This window comes from Tyto alba, unplaced genomic scaffold, assembly GCF_018691265.1.
Source record: "Tyto alba isolate M040663 unplaced genomic scaffold, T.alba_DEE_v4.0 Super-Scaffold_2, whole genome shotgun sequence".
Classification (NCBI taxonomy): domain Eukaryota; kingdom Metazoa; phylum Chordata; class Aves; order Strigiformes; family Tytonidae; genus Tyto; species Tyto alba.
This window is the reverse complement of record NW_024881282.1, coordinates 88313388-88327559: the sequence shown is the minus strand read 5'-3', so window position 1 is coordinate 88327559 and position 14172 is coordinate 88313388. Positions and strand designations below refer to the sequence as shown.

General features: G+C 39.8%; 1 protein-coding gene across 1 annotated transcript in view; it reads right to left on the bottom strand.

Moving 5' to 3' along the window:
* Positions 1-14172, bottom strand: part of EXOC4 (exocyst complex component 4) — a 410569-nt gene that overhangs the window by 395697 nt on the left and 700 nt on the right. The window lies entirely within an intron of this gene.

Genomic DNA, 14172 nt, shown 5'->3' with positions numbered 1-14172 from the left:
ACAAAGCATTTCTTTGGTCTAATCCTCTGGCAGACTCCAGACCACCTACAGCTGAGTAATGTTTTGGAGGTGCTGGAGCTGATGTTACCCAGCTCCTGAGCACGTACATACAAACACACATGCAGTGAAGTGCCAACATGGGGCCCTCCCTTCACCTTCCCAGGATATTTCAACATCCAAACCTGCAAGAGAAGAAGACAACCATGATTCATTTTTGCAGTTTCAGGTGAAACCACTGTGGTGTCAGGCAGCATGAGGCGGGGGAGAAAAAAAAGAGTTACAGACTTTCACAAAACAGCTTTGAACCTCCCAGGGATGTACTCACCCACAACAAGACTGTATTAACACACCGTTACATATTCTTCCAGCCTGCAATCCTAACCTGTAAGACTTGAACCCAATGGAAGTTTCAGGTTCAGTCAGTTGCCATGTTCCAGGAATTCCAGCTGGCTCTGCCTGATGTACCAGCTGGGAAATCCTCCAGAATTAACACCTGTATTGGGAACCTCACACTTGCTTTAATTACCTGTTTTGGAGAATAGATTGTAGAAATAATCGTCACTAAAAAGATCATACTCCTATTCTGACCAGAAAATTTACTTGTATTTACAGCCCTTTAGTGTGCTCTAGTTCAAAACATTAAAGGGACAGCTTTCTACACCAAAAGGGATAAGTAATTCTACACAACAACAAAGAAGTTAAACCTAATAGGGATTTTTTCCCCTCCTCCCACATGAGTTTGCCTTAAATACCTATGGATTATTTCTTTATGGATAAGGTAAAAGTTCAAATCACAACCCAAGATCCAAATGGAGAAAAGAAACATCAGAGACTGCTTTTTCATTTACTTTACTGAAAGACCAGCGAGTTTCAGAAGTATAAGGTTTTGATTTAAGGACTTGGTGTTTTCCAGTCATTATGGGAGTCTGGATTAATGACTGGAGACCAGAAAAGAAGTATGGGTGTGATCCATCCCACAATCACGTACTAAAGAACTAAAGAGCACTTAGAAATAAAGCAAACTCCTTCTTTAATGGATGCAAACAGCAATACATAAATAAGAGGAAGTGAAGCTGTTTCAAACCAAAATGTCAAAAACAAGTGTGCTACAACACTGACAATGCCTCCTCTGGATTTTTTTTTTTTTTTTAAATCACATTAAACCCTTTCCCAGACAAGAATTTACACTTTTGTCCACCTTGGCTGTAACAGATAAATTTCTGCAACATATTCAAAAGCACCACAAGTACATACAACTGCTTACAGCCACCGGTACGACCCTTCTCAAGTTCTTCTCAAGTCACTATATCAATCAGGTGAGGCCTCACTTCACCTATTTAAACCAAAAATAACTTAGCACCCTCTCTCTACTCCAGTAATTTATTACCATGTATTTTCCTCCTTCAAAAACACAACATTAAATCCTTGAAGTCTAACAGCATCTCTAACTACAAAAAGGAGCCATGTCACTTTGAATCTGAAACATTACCTTCTACACCTGAATTTCCTACCTAAGCCCCTTGGTGCACAAGCCATTCCTTTTTCTTGGTCTGCACAAAAAAAAAAAAAAAGGCGGCAAAGCAAGGAATACTTAATATTCTTGAGATTATATATGTTCCTGCTAACACTGCATAAAAGTAAGCCAAGGGCATCTTCGCTTGCTTCAATTCTATTAAAATGTGTGTCAAGGAAGAAGAAAAGTCAACATACTGTTTGCCAAACAGAAAGGATCAAAATTGTTTGGGAAAGGAACTTTGCAGAAAGAACTTTGAAGGGGGAATTACAAAACAGGACAGGATTATGAAACAATGATAAATATACATTAGCTTTTTAGAACTCCCTGAAAAACAAAAGCATTTAAAACATATGACAACCAGAAGGAACGTCAATTTAGATACCGAGTACCTGCAGGTTATGAACTCAGTGGGGATCTCCAGTAGAGTTCCCTGATCAGTTCACTTGTTTTTTCATTTTCATTTTGCTAAATGAGAATCCGCCTCCCCTGTAAGATACCTGTAATTTGTACTTGGCAGCTGGATGGCTGCATATGCCTGTCTCATTAGCAAGAGCTCAATAGGATTAGACTAATTCCAACTGGATGTTAGTCTGTTAAGAGACATTTTTATGCTACAGTAAAACAGAAATTCATTGAGCCAAATCTCATTGACTTTTGATTTTACACAGTTAAAAAAAAAAACAACAGATTTTACAAATGCAGAATGCTGAATTCACTGGAGTCACTTCCACATACGGAGGACAGGATAGAGAAGATGATCAGACACGATCCTGAAATGTTGTTATCATGGGATGTACATCATTTTTCATATAAGAAAAAAAAAAAAAAAAAAAAAAAAAAACAACAAACCTTGCTATTTCCCTTGAGGTTGGGGAATTCACACTGGAATTAGATTAATAAAAAAAGCCCATTGGGACTATTCATTTCAATACAATTTGATCTGTAGATCACAAGCATTTTTCACCTCTGCTTTCCAGCATCCAATTCAAACAACTAGCACATGGACTAGGAGCAGAGACTTTTATATGAATCCTGAAGCACTGCCATTCTGCGAGACACCTAAAGACTCAAATTGCTTGGATCCAAAAGCAGCTCTGAATCTATCCTCACCTGTTGCTTTACAGCAGTTCAACAGACTGTAAGCCATCAAAAGCCAAAGAGTAATTGAAAACACTGGCAGGCAAGACTTCGGACTTACCTATAAATGTTCAACAAGGTACTTGGAAGAAGCTAGAAAACCCACCTGAAGCCTTAAAACTTCTTTTTCTCTCCAAAGACCACAGAGCTTAGCAGCTTCCTCTGAAGAGCAAAATGAAACAATTCTCCCACTAAAATATTAAGGAGCTTTAAGTCACACAATCTCTTATTTTTATAATGAAGAAAATGCTACAGTCCAGAGCTACTACATACCATAGTAAAAAAAGTGTTTTAAAAATACAACATATTAAGTAGGGATAAAATAAACTTTTCCTTAAGAACCAATGTAATTAATCTGGTCTCAGCAACAACCACAACCAGCAGGCTCCATACACTATATAACAAGTTATTCCCACACTACGGACTTAGTGTTGGCTTTTCCTTTGTGTTTTGACAAAACAATGTTTTCCACAGACCTACCCAATATCCACAGGTGACTGGACTGCAGAACTACCACACAATCTCATCTCCTCTGCAAATTTATTCCAAAAGTGTGATGCATTAATTTGGAGAGGAAGGGAAGAGGGAAAAAAAATGCGAACTCTCCAGCATTCAAACAACACAAGAAAAACAACAGGCAGATGATGTAAAAGGACAGAAAACAAGCCATAATTTCTTCACAAGCTAATAAATTTCTTTCATTGTTGTGAACTGAAAGAACATGATGTTTACTAAGCTATTCAACTGCAGAAGAAAACAAACAGCATTGTACTACACATCATGTGGCAAAACAGATAACTACAGGAGGACTGAAATGCTATACAGAGATGATCAGCTGCAAAACTATGAAGCAATTCACCTCCCTCCATAACATGCTACTTCTGAGCTTCAAATGCACTCCAGCCCCAAAACAGGATTTAACATCAGAGATCCTAGCACTGCAGAAAGCACACCACACACAGATTAATCTTTATTCTGTGTAACACCCATATTCTCAGAAATGTGATCGTCTTATCCACACCAAACTAGCACAAAATAAGCTTTGATGCCTCAGACTTCATTGCTCAGTCCCCATATCAACAAGTTTAGAGCAAACTGAGAATAGCCACAAGGGCAGCTACTAAAAAAATGCTTTTTCCGGGGCATCTTGTGACATTCAGCAGGAAAAGCCTTTGCAAAGCCAACAACAGGCACCACTGCAGGTACTTGAGGCAGCAGTAGTGCCAAAGAGCTCAGGCTGGCGATACGTGCTGCTGAACCACAAAGCTTTAAGGGGACCGACAGTTTTGTTTGCGGAGACACACATGTACAGCAAATGTGGAAAAATTTGAGTTCCTCAAGAAATCCGCTCATCTTCCTCTCAAAGGGATGCATGAATGAACAAGTCTCCTCCACCTGCATTTACAAATTCTTTTCCCTGCTTGATAGCGAAGATGTAGATTTAGCATATGCCATCCTAGTGTACTCAGGCTGAGGCATCAGAGAATCAACTCAACTCTACTTTCCCCTCTCCTTTACTCTATACAAGGGCCAGTAACAAAAATACATCAGAAATAAATCCATGAATTTGAGCTCCAAATTCCCTCAGTCCAACCCCAGTTTGTTTTGCAATATGCTGAGTGCCTTTATGCTACACAGAAGCTCTCGGTCTTCTAAACCTGAATTCAGGGTGCAATCCCCACCACTCCTGCTTCATCCAATACTCTGTCGCCGAACTTCCTTCACTAGAGCTTTTTCTTCCTGGAAATCCTGCATTTAGTTGTCCCTCTCATCCTCATATTTTCCACCGTGGCAAAAGGAAGTTAACAACAACCTTTAAGATTCCCCATTTACAGGCACCAACCTCAATTACAGCTCCAGCAGGAATAAGATTCAAGACTCAACAAGAATTTCTGTTTACACTGCGAAGTCTCCTATTTCCCCACACAGCTTGTATTATCGAGGGCTTTACTCTGTCTTCCAGGGCACGTGAGTAATTTCTCCTGCCAGCCCACTGTTAGCTTCCTACCTGCCTAATAAAATGCCAAGAAAATTAGATGGTCAATTTTAAGAGAAAACTGTTAACGCTAATGAATAATAAATGTTGCATTTCTTCAAATCTGCTTTTTCTGATGCCTCCAGCTAGGTTGGGTGGATAACTGCCTGCCTATTTTAGCTACCCTGAGGCCAGTCCTGTTAAGTATGATTACTGCCAAGCTATGGATAGTAAGCGGAGTTTTAATTATCAATTTCTTGACTAGAGAATTGGTTTCACAGGAAGAACACTGTAGTAACAGTATGTGGGCATTATGCTTCTGTAGCTTTTCTATTAAATAAAAGTGAAAGAACAGATACCACATGCAAAAAGTATGTGTTTTCGAAAATTTATGCTAAGTTAGCACCTTCAACACGCTAGACAATTCTTACAGGAGAGGAGTGTTGAAGTCCCCACTGCTTTTGACCATCGCTGTAGGTGTTCAGCATCTGCGTGTCCCTGTAGAGCTTCTCCTTCTGCTCCACGATATCAGAGAAAACATGTGCAAATATTCATGGTTAAAGGCAGAAAAGAGTATTCCATGATGCACAGGTGCAGCCTGGAAATCCAGGAAGAATTTTCTGGTACTTCTGGATCAGGTTTCTTTAGGCACACAATTCACTTGCCGTCACTCAGTGTCTCTCACTCAAATGCAAACACTCATTAAAGACAGTGGGAAGCACCACCAGAACAAAAGGCAAGCCAACCAAATTTAAATATTTCTCATCTGATCAGGAAAATGAACGTTTTAGTGAAACGTAACTGAGCAGAGTGCTGAATCACTGGAGGGATCAAACAAAACTCCAATTTTACCAGCAATCCACAGTAAACTTTCTGCCACCTGTTTCTACGTTGCTCTACACCATATCATATGCCTTGTTAAGCCTCCCAGCTTAAAACCACCTTTGGAGCTACAATAATGCAGACAGCTTGTGGCATCGACTGCACACAACACAGCTTGGCTTAAAGCTTGTTTTGGTGAAAGCTAAGGCTAGGTTTAGAACTGCAGCCAACTTACAGGACTCACTTATGTTGTAACCTTTTCCTCCAGTCAAAAAAAAAAACCACCAGAAATCTGTTCAACTGAAGAAGATTCTTACATACACACTGCAGTCTTGAGCAAAATCCAAAGTTGAAGGGATACACTATGATCCACCCCTTCCAAAGAAATCAGGCAAGGTTTTCTATGTTTTACAAATCAGACAACAGTTAAACAATAATTCCTATTGTCCATTTTTCAAATCTGCAGATAAAGGAGAGCTAAGTAGGTACTACGTATCAAGATTATAAAATCTCTCATGAATACGTTTCACAAAGTATCACATATACTTGCATCAGTCCAGACAACAAAATTAACAGTACAGCACTAAGATTATTAAAATTACCCTTCAGGAAGGAAAAATTAGAGAAGGGGTTTTTTCTTGTTTATTTATTCTTTATTTTACACCATACTGAGGACCTAATACACAAACCATAATACAACAAGCCTCTAAGATACAGGAAAAGAAAAAAAAAAATCAAAGCATGGCCTTCGCCAACACAGACAATTTTTGACCAACAAAGGATTTAAGGAGTTAAACAAAGAAAGCAGTTGCTAGAAGCAACAAATAATCACAGAGCACTGTGGATGTCTAGAAAGACCAGTCTCCTCTCTGCGGGAAACCGCTGCAATGTGCCAAGGAGATTTCAGTATTAAAAAGAAAAAAAAAAAAGAGTAGAAAGAAACCCATTAGAATCTAGTTACTTTTCATAAAGCACCTCTTGCTGATGACTGTGGCTACACACCAATTACAGTATCTGCTTTCTCATTTCGGTTTAAACTGTTGTGATCATTACTAGACATTTATAGTGCCCTAACACCCGAAGGCCAACCACACAGCCGCCCCACTGAGAGACCCCACTCAGACACACAGACCGACAGCGCGGGCTCTTTGTAGCAGGAAATCTAATAGACAAGAAACAACAACAGGTGAATAAAAGATAAGAGGTCAGGATGTGAGGGAAAGGGAACAAAATAACCGAGATGAGAGGGAGCATCTGACCACATCTCAGCTGCCCAGCTGAAGCAACCCTAACCAGACAGTTACTCCGCCACTGCCAAGTTGCAAATTACCACAGGAATTGCAGCAGTGAGTTTGAAGTGCAAGTTGTTGGGAGGATCAAGTGTTGACTTCACAGACACATGGAAGATGCATAAATGCTCTGCAAGGAGAAACACTGGCTGATAAAATGAACTAGTTTGTTAGTAGCTTTTCCTCCCCAAAAAGTTGCAGAGGGAAACTGAACATTACACAGTGGGTCTGATCCTGAGAATTTCAAGGACTGGGCCTTGTAGTGAAAACGTCAAGCAACACCTAACATCAAACATGCACTTTGAAAAAGTTTAGTGGAGGCACCTTACAGGTATTTATGCCACTGACTTATTCCAAATAAAATGCGAGGAAACAAAATCTGGTTCTTTCTGAAAATCAGGGGTGGGTTGGTTGGTTGGGTTTTTTCCCCCCTAAGCTTTATTTTTTATGGGTGTCAAAAAAATCCTGTATGGAAAAAGAGCCTGCCTAGAGCAGTTCAGCAAGTATTCTTCCTCCCAACTGCTGTTCCACCCTGTGAGACCTTACAAGCAGCTACATTTCAACAGAGCACAATGAAAGGGTTTTGTAAAGCACCCTGGGACACGAGCAACTGTACATCAGAACACTGTCTACACTGCTCTACAGATTTCCAGAGATTCATTAAACTAAATGGACTTATTTGAATTTTATAATTGAAAACTGTTGTCTTAAAGACAAGTCCCAAATGGGGTGATCTACCGCTTCCAGCACTATTTAACCTCAAAGTATAAACTGATAATACCTGTTTTGAAAACTGAGCAGTCTCACTGAAACTGCTGTAGAAGTTGGTTCCCTATGAAACAAAGCCAGACAGAAGAAAAAAAAAAAAATCCAAAAGGTATTTAACAATTCAACTCAGTAGCAACATGTTGAATGTTTTCTCCTTATTTTCACAGGTTAGTTGATTGTTCCTGTGAAACTCTGGATTAGAGGAAATGGAACAAAATGTTCAGGAGACAAACTACTGCCTTCGTGGAGACAGTGAGGTGCTAGAAATAAGGCAGTCAAAAATTGCACTGGACAAGTCAATAAGCATGGAGAATGGGCTATCACTGTAAACCAACTATAAAATTAAAAAGGATCTTCCCCTTAAAAAAAAAAAAAAAAAAGGTGAAATCCTACAGCCAGCATGCTCCATCCTCAAGGGGAACACAAGGTACCCAGCCTCCAGACAACTGGATCTCCATTGTGCAAACAAAGAAATAACTCACTCCTTCACTACAAGAAATGCAGAACTGAGTCTCTTCAAAATGGTGTTAAACACACAAAGTAAACAGAGCATTGTAAAATATTTTCCTCCTCTACTTACATTTCATTAATCTTTCATGCCACTTACACAGTTGGTTAGAGCGTTTTCAACAGAAGTTGATGATCTTTTTATCATTGAGGACTTGCAGATGTATGCACGCTAGCTGCAGTGAAAAGGCTGAGCAGCCTACAGCCATCTAAATAAATATCATCAGGGAATTCTTTATTTCACTAAATTAACCAACCCTTAATCAAATTTCACCACACCAATACAAACGATGCACGCACAGCCAGCGAGCAGCTGATTTCTGAAACAAAGACTGGACTGCAGTCATTTAAGATGATGACTTTGACAGAAAGAGGCTCACTCCTTCAGATGTCTCCAACGGCAATACATTAAGATGAAAAAACAATCCCACACACAGGCAAAACCCTAACGACAGCAGCTGCACACCATTTTCCATCTTGGAAAAGGGATGCAGACAGACCCATGAGATGCCAGTTACAGTCAGACATAAGCAAAGTGACCCAGCTCCTCCTCCAATGTGTGAGAATCTGTCTGGAACTATCTCCACGTACAGAGACCACAGGTACCAACTCTCTATCTTTTTTTGTAATTAATTAAAGATCCACAAAGCCAACATAGCTATTGCATGAATTACCACATTCCCAGGAGAAAACCAAAGTCCTAAGGATCAGTATTTTCAAATCTGCAAGAGCAGAGGCTGGACACTGCTACTCAGACCTGCCACCTGGACGATTAAGAGGTGAGTATTTAAGGAGCCACTGGCCACCCCGTGCTATGAACCCAGCCTTGGTATCACACTGCATCAGAACAGCCCTGCATGAGTCAGCAAGAGGCTTCAGAAGTTTCCTTATTAATGTGAAGTTTCCCATTCTGCACTGGAATGAAGAGCTGCTGAAGGCGACATCTTTGAAAGAGTTGAAACCACACAACTTGTAAACGTTTACTAACAACACCAACTATTACAGCTTCCAAGTTTGGTAAGCGTCGGCTGAACTCCAGCTCTGCACAGCACACTGTCTGAAGCTAAAGAGCAAGCTGAAAAATAAAGTATCCCGAGCTTTTCACAAGCCGTGGTCACACATATTGTCCTTTCCCCTATGGTTCTGTACCATTCCCAGAAGCATCCCCACATTTTGTTGCTATTAAATGTAACCAAGTATCTGTATCAAGCTACAACCCAACACTTGCCAAATATGCACACATTTTATACAAGTGCCTCAAGATAATTTCAGGAAAACAGATCGTTTAAAACCATACTCTGCCATATACAATTTATTCTCAATGAATTTCCCTGCTACTTGTCTTGTAGAAGAACCGTTACCTTTATAACACTGGAAAACACCATTAGCAATAAAAGTGGTTTTAAGAGACCATTACAGTACATACAGATCAGAATAACTCGGCTTTATTTCTTGTAGCAGCTATTTCCCAAATGTAACAATGAGGGCAACAGCTCTACATCTGTCTTTCTCACTCTACATCACAAACTGGGACATCAGTTCTATCGCTTTAAACAGAAAGAGAAGACCAAATGCCAGGTCATTAGTGAGAATCCATTTAACAAAGTTCGCTGTAAATGTAATGAAAACAGCGACCAAAAAGCATTAAAAAAGAAAAATATTTCCACTTATGAAAAATAAAGTATGTTCAAGGGGTTTTGCCTGTAAATTTCAACTTCTGCAAACATGAAAGTAGGAAAGGCACTATATCTTGCCTCACTTTTAGTTCTCCTTGACATCTGTCATATGTGTTTGTCTGTGTGAAAGCTTAGCACAAAGATTTCAAGGAGGTCTTACAGAGTCACTGCTAAAGTTTGTTTTCTTCCAATTAAAGCAGCTATTAAAAGGCCAGTTTTAAAAAATAGCAACCTTTAATTGGAAAGAAAAACTCCTAACAATAAATAAAAGGCAGACACCTCCACCAATTAAAAATCTGACAAGATCTCTCAAAAAAATAGCATTTGCTAAATGCCAGGTTGCTTGTTTCAGAGTACAAAAGCTGCTTCAACCAGCTACCAACAAAACAAAAGGTTAAGAAAAATCAATATACATACATGTGTTTGTCCTCTGAAAGATTAAAAAAATATTCCCCAAGTTGTCCTCCAACAGAGGAGCTGCATTTCTCCATTCTCCACACTATATTTTGCAAAAAAAAACATTGCCAAAGCCCATTCAAACAGCATTAGACTCCTACAACAAAAGCTCCTGCTCCCCAGTGACAACATTTGGACTGTAAAGTGCCTTTTGTTTAAGGAACTTGGAGGATCCTTCTCATACATGAAGGAATCGGCACGCACTGTGAAAGTGGGTGTGCTGAGGCATGAGCACAAACATTGTGTCTTCTACCATCCAACAGAAGCATGGGGCCAGACACTGTAAAGTCCTGATATTCAATATACTACTCCAGAAGTCACAATCCCAGGAGCTATGTCTTCCTGTAGCAAATAATGGTCATTTCTTCTCATCAGTATGAGGGCAAGGGCAAACTGAAGACATTCTCATATCCCCTGAAGGCACAGGGAAAAGAAGGAAGGTTCCCTTGAGCCACAACGAAGGTGGGGATTTTAATAGCAGATTTTGCAAATATTCATCAAGCTTCCCAAACACTCTTCTAAAAGATTGTTATGAACAAATCCTCTGTTTCTCCTTTAGGGGAGGCAAGAAGGAAGCTGTGCCCAAGAATGCAGTGTAACCCAGTAACAGCACTGCTGAGGGTGTAATGCCACTACCTCGGAACTCAGCTCCGGTAGCTCCGGGCTCTTTTTGAATGGATCAGTCCTGTCCTGGGGCAGTGCTGCACAGCATTCGCTCCTGACAGTTCCTACAGGCAGGACAGACAAGACACCGGGTACCACTCCAGCCACCAAACACAGTTTTTTAATATCTCAGGAGGGCTGGTGCCCTCGCACTCCTGTAAGGCCAGGCAGGAAACACAACAGCAGCGTAACACGGTAAAACCTCCGACCTGTGCACTGCAAGACAGGTTTTATGTCTGCAAACAATCTGAAGTGCTGCTGACGGATACGTAAAGGTTTTAGAACCAATGAGATACCACGAGGTTCTCAAGAAAAGGACTGAGCTGGGTGGTTTGCTGCGTGGACAAGGCCAGTCTGCTGGAGTTGGGGCTGCAGGGCAGCACGGACACCAGACATGCAGCTTGGGGGCCCGAAACCAGACTGCTGAGCCAGACAGCACCCAGCAGATCCCAGCTCAGCTCAAACATCAGGATTCCTTTCTGAGCAGAGCATGTCTCCTTCTGCTCAGGAAACAGCTTTTTCCAAATTAGTCCATATTCGAGGCTGCTTTTACTCTCTATTCTTGGCAACAAGCGGAAAACCGAGGTGAATTTGATCAGTACTCGAATCCTTCTACAGGAAACAACTCCCAAAGAACAAACGTGTTCCCCAACACAACAGGAAAAACTGACACTTCTCAGGGACAGAAAAAGAGATCAGAAGTGGGATGGTCTTTCTTTACGGGTTTTCCTTTGTCTCACAGTTTTCCAGAATCACAGCTGCTGAAAAGCAACACTTTTTGTAGAGACTAGGGACAACCCAAAACTTCCAAACTACACCAAGACTGCGATGAACAACAGTGATGAAACCTACACTGCTACACTGACAGTTACACAATTAACTTTCCTGAAGCAGCAGCAGCCTGATTTTAGACCAGACCCCAACTCCCATAAAATACCATTTCTTACTTGGCTTAAGTGCTGCTATAATACATTAAACTCTGTCAAGGATCTGGTCCCAAATACTCTCCCCGAAAGCGAGACACTTTTTCTCCTGGGAAGTCCAGTGAATTAAGTATAAGAATCCCTAAATCTAGTATTATAGGAAAATAAATTATTCAGTCTCTTGCAACAGAGAGCTACTGAGCTTGAGTAAATATCAAAAAAAATCCCTTCATTAATAAAATAATTTATATTTATAAAAGGCCTTTCAGCTTCACATTTCAAAGCACTTGATAGACACACTAAATAGATTTTTCAGACCTAAACAATGTTCCTTTCTGAAAGACATAACCATCTTTGCTATAACCAAGTAAAATACCACAATATTTGAAGAAGCTCCTCTGTGTTTGTTTGTTTATAGCAGCAGAATGTAGTCAAAGTTCTGCTACTTTTCATACACTGTTTCCTTTTACAGACCTTTCACATAGCAACAAGAAATAAACAGCCTCCTAAATAAACACAGAAATGCAAGTGTAAAACCACAAGGACTGGCAGAAGACTCTACACATAAATGGTTTGGAAATAAAGCTATCCATAAAAGAAAACTTCTTTGCTACATTTTGAATCAATAGCCTACTGCTAAGATTAGTAGTATTCTTCTGAAGCTGAGTAAAGTTATAAGGAAGATACATTTCACCCACACAGGTCTAAATTTGTTTGCAACCGTATTTTAGGAATGTACAGAACAGCAAAAAAAATTTCTCACCTGTTGCTTGGCAAGTTCATCCTCATCTGAGCTACTGTATAAAAACAACATTTGGAAGAAAGTGATTTAAATTCCTCTCCACACCATCTGCTTTTTGTACTTGGCTAACCCTAAGAAACGTGAATATTATGAACACAACACTTTTTCCTTCCTTTGCAATCAGTTCTACTTCAGGTTTTCATGGTCTGCCTCAACATGACACTTCAAGCTCCACAAAGAATCTCTACATCCAAACTAAGTTCTAATTAAATTCTGGAGGTTTAGTTATCAGCCTGTTCTGTTGAATAATTTTAATTTCATAAAGTTGATAACCTCAATGTTGTGTCTAAACACTGGACCTAAACTAGCCAAGGTATCGGTGCCTGTAACCTAAAGATAATTAGACAAACATGATTTCTTATTTGGAGAACACAGTAACATGAGCTTACTCTCATTTTGTATTACAAATTAAGTAACAAGTCTGGATTTATTAAAACGAGATACCAAAGTAGGTCCTTAAAATAATCCTGGAAACTATAGGAAATGTGGAAAAAAAAAAATCAATTACTACAGCAAAAGCTGCAGCAATTGATGCAAGTATATTATTCATTCTTCCACTGTCTACAAATTACTGTATTTTCTCTAAATTAAGGTTATCTAGCTATAACATAGCCTGTTTGCCTCTCCAACTTCTTCAACTTTGAGGCTGACAAAGAAATGCTAAGCACAACACACTTCAAATCCACACTACTTATCCTTTCCCAATTCCAAGGTGTAAGTGCCCAGCAAAAACTCAAGATCCAGTAAGAAGCCTGATTTTTTCAGGTTTTTGCAACTAATCGTGTATTTATTATGCAATCTCATGAATAATTGCATCCATGAACGCATGTAGGCCTGGATATAAAATCTGTAGGAACACTACACATTTTGATAGTCATGTATTGGGTATTAGCTTCCTATCCCTCTTCCTTTCAACATGTTATTATACAAAACAAAAAGTTACCGAAGCACACTACTACCTCCATTTATCATACCTCATATTTATATGAGGGCAGACGTACATACACTTTCCTCCATCTGCATACACATTTATTTTTAACTCCAGTGTAAACAAATCTGGGCTTATAAGCCTTTCTTATAAAACTAATGAACTACGTACACTTGAAATGGGAAAGTCAGGTGCCACAGCTTGTGTTAAGCCCTTCCTCCATAGTTCAGCGTGATTCTTTATTACCTATCACCATACAATTCAGAGACTGCAGTCATGACCCTGGAAAGGCCAAGCAGGTCTGTGAACCAGCTGCTTTTTTCAGAGCCACCATCCACTGCAAGTTTTGCAATATCTGAGAGACCAGTGTTCAGAGTAATGAAAAAGAACCGACTTCTGTCCTAAGTATTATCAGTCATAGAGGATTTTAACATCCTAGTTACAGAACTCATGCTACAATAACTCCTCCAAAGTAACAGAACAACTATGGTTTCTGGCAAAGATGCTGAAGTAGGAACCAAAGCTTGAAAGTTCATTGCAACTCAGAGTATCATACTAGTAACTTGCTGCCCACACCCGCTTTAGAGAGTGTGCATAAAGCTAACATTTAAGTTTCAGTGTGGGAAATCAACTGCCTACCCATTGATTCTGAGGACCGTAGAAGAGATTTACAAGGCAGCACAGAGGGAAACCAATGAACTGAGGTCAGG